Source organism: Sprattus sprattus (genome assembly GCF_963457725.1).
Source record: "Sprattus sprattus genome assembly, chromosome: 5".
NCBI classification, from domain to species: domain Eukaryota; kingdom Metazoa; phylum Chordata; class Actinopteri; order Clupeiformes; family Clupeidae; genus Sprattus; species Sprattus sprattus.
The window spans coordinates 13,439,144-13,442,869 of record NC_137924.1 but is presented as its reverse complement, the minus strand read 5'-3'; positions in this window follow the sequence as shown (position 1 = coordinate 13,442,869).

Here is a 3,726-nt window from a genome sequence, read left to right as displayed (position 1 = left end):
TCGCAGCACATTATACTGTAACACAAACAGAACATACATATTCATGACCGAGTTGACACACCAGCCATCAACTGAATATGCTTTGGCGTAATTCGCTGTATGAAAGGACACACACAATTCCTCATTGGTTGAACTTTGTAGTGCATTTTCACCTAAATCTCCAGTCTCTTCTGTGATGTGTTTGATTTCCACCTTGTTGTGTTTGTTCACATACACATATACAACACGGGGCCAGGTATAAATGCATGCATATATGCATTAACACTCACCCACACTTACACTCACGACAAACATATAAACACAGGCAGACATAGACAGACACACACACACACACACACACACACACACACACACACACACACACACAAACACACACACACACACACACCCAATGCATACAAACAACAGTGTCAGTGACCATGAATGCGAGCGCTGCCATTAGCATGCATCTCTTCATGTCTTTTTACTTCTCCACAAAGGACCATTAGCAGACGGGATAAACAGTGGCCTTGGGAGGCCGCGCCGCCTCTCCTATTATTTTCGAAAGGAGCAACGAGGCACCGAATGGCCCCATGAAAAGGTGAACGCAGTCGTTTGGTACACTCTGTCAGCGGCAAAGATTTTAAGGCACCATGTGACAAATTCGTGGAAAAGAGGTGAGGAGAGGCGTTAAATGGGAAGCAAAATCAACATGCTGTAACGGTTAGCTGAAAGTGCTTTTGTGGGTTTTTTTTTTTTGTCAAAACAATGAAATAATATTGTTTTTCCTCCTGGACCCCAGATCAGACAAAAAACAAGAATGTGCACTTTTTTTCCCATTGCTGGAAAGGCTGTTCTTCTTGGATAGTGCTAAAGATGTTTTTCTCCTTGGTTTAATGCAAGGAGTTGGTTCACAGGTTTGATTTGTTTTCCTGGTATGTTCGTCTGGTCAACAGTATTACTTATCTGCATTAAAATGTGTGTGTGTGTTTCTGTGTTTTATATTACATTTATCCTATTCCTGTAAACATGTACCATAATCACATGTAACTGTTTCGTGACCTGGAAACAAACCCTCCCCACACCAATTAGCTGATGGGCCTGGCTAGGTGATGTGTCAGCTTCACAGAGCCATAATCAGGAAGCTCACTCACAACACTGGAGTGAGAGGCTATTTTTCTATTTGCTATTTGGCAAATAGAAACCTTGGTACCAACGGCCACAACTGATACAAAATATCCCTGGACTAGATACGGCCACAGACAATTTTCTGAACCACATAAAGAATCTCAGGTTGCAAAAGCAGCGTAAGAGTCATGTATATTTGCTATTTGAATAATCCCATCTGACATCTGGAATCCCCATTACACGCACGCTTTGCTGCAGTGAGGCAAAATATGTTCTGAGCAGGATTTGGTAAAGCCATTGTTGTGCACCATCACCAAGCATATAAGACCTCCGCACATCAGTCTTTTGTTTCCCCTTTTTGAAGGACCCCAAGACAGTCTCCATAGAAATACATCACCTGGCCCCTTGGTGACTGGAGAGCCATGTAGGGTCAACACACTGACCAGTGAGTGCCCTGCATACTTCAGTCTCTCATTATCAACACCAGATGAAGTGAGAGAGCACTGGACCTGTGAGGGCTCCTAGCTAATAGGCTCAGGCTCAAATTACTTGCCATTCTAAAACGGAGGTTTCTCCCCCTGTGCTATGCTGCTCAGTGGAGATGGGTTTCTTACTCTGAATTGAAGCCCGTGTGAGAACAGCTCCAGAAGGAGGATGTCATTCACAGCTGTCTGCTTCTGGTCTTTGTTTGGGGATAAAGGGTTGCCATGGCAAATGCAAGAATAGCAGGCCTTTTACAGTTTTTCACTGTTGCTAAAACCCGTTTTTCAAAACAGTAACATCTTTCTCAAAACTGCACACAGAAAATTGAAAACCTCACACACAAAATGCTAAACCTGACACTCCCTTTGCAAGATGACTCTTTGCTATCAAATCTCTTCACTGTTCACAAAATGGAACTCGTGTTTTCATTTGGTACACACAGCCATATTTTCAAAACACACACACATACATTAATTTAGTACACACAACTAAGCATTAGCTGCACACTACCAAGCATTTACAGCACACAGAAGTGCAAAATTGAAAACACAATCATCGAAACACACCATATGAATGACAAAGACTCATTGAGCCCTTTCTCCTTTTGTAAAATGTATCAGTGTAGGCCTACATTTTTCATAGTCAAACATAAAACAGCAATACCGTTGTTCTCACAAACCATATTTACAATTTCAGTCTCCTGTTCCACCAGATTGTATTGACATAAAATTGTATACAAAATGCTTATAGTTTTTCTCAATTGCTTACACACATTTTTTGAAAGCATACCTCGTTCTCAAAACTCTAAACACAAATCCCAAAGCAACTAACTGAAAATGCAAAACCCTTTATATCTCCTGGAAAATGCTACTTTGCTTTCAAAAAATATTGAAAGTGTGTTTTCTTCCTCCACAGTGTGGTTCTCTTTCAGTCCTGCAAAATACAAATACTGTGAGCACACTACGTATATTATATTGATATGCAGTATTACAGTACACAAGGCAAACAGATTTCGTACTTGTTCTCCATCCTGAAGGTTCTAATGAAAAACCATGAAAACATGGTCTACCACAGCGGCCCAAATCTCATTAGAGATGACCATTCTCCTTCTTCTTTCTCCTGATCCTCCTCCTTCTTCACCTTGTCCTCATTCTCTTCCTCCTCCATTCTCTTCCTCCTCCTTGTCCTCCTCTTCCTTCTCTCTGTCCTCCTACTCTTTTCATTTGGTACACACAGCCATATTTTCAAAACACACACACATACATTAATTTAGTACACACAACTAAGCATTAGCTGCACACTACCAAGCATTTACAGCACACAGAAGTGCAAAATTGAAAACACAATCATCGAAACACACCATATGAATGACAAAGACTCATTGAGCCCTTTCTCCTTTTGTAAAATGTATCAGTGTAGGCCTACATTTTTCATAGTCAAACATAAAACAGCAATACCGTTGTTCTCACAAACCATATTTACAATTTCAGTCTCCTGTTCCACCAGATTGTATTGACATAAAATTGTATACAAAATGCTTATAGTTTTTCTCAATTGCTTACACACATTTTTTGAAAGCATACCTCGTTCTCAAAACTCTAAACACAAATCCCAAAGCAACTAACTGAAAATGCAAAACCCTTTATATCTCCTGGAAAATGCTACTTTGCTTTCAAAAAATATTGAAAGTGTGTTTTCTTCCTCCACAGTGTGGTTCTCTTTCAGTCCTGCAAAATACAAATACTGTGAGCACACTACGTATATTATATTGATATGCAGTATTACAGTACACAAGGCAAACAGATTTCGTACTTGTTCTCCATCCTGAAGGTTCTAATGAAAAACCATGAAAACATGGTCTACCACAGCGGCCCAAATCTCATTAGAGATGACCATTCTCCTTCTTCTTTCTCCTGATCCTCCTCCTTCTTCACCTTGTCCTCATTCTCTTCCTCCTCCTTGTCCTCCTCTTCCTTCTCTCTGTCCTCCTACTCTTCAACCTCCTACTCCTCCTCCTTCTTGTCCTCCTCTTCCTCCTCCTCTCACTCTTACCCCTCTCCTTCTCTGGTTGTCGATCTTTTCAAAGTTTTCAATAGTTTATCCAACAAAACAGAGGCTCAAGACACTTTTATGGTG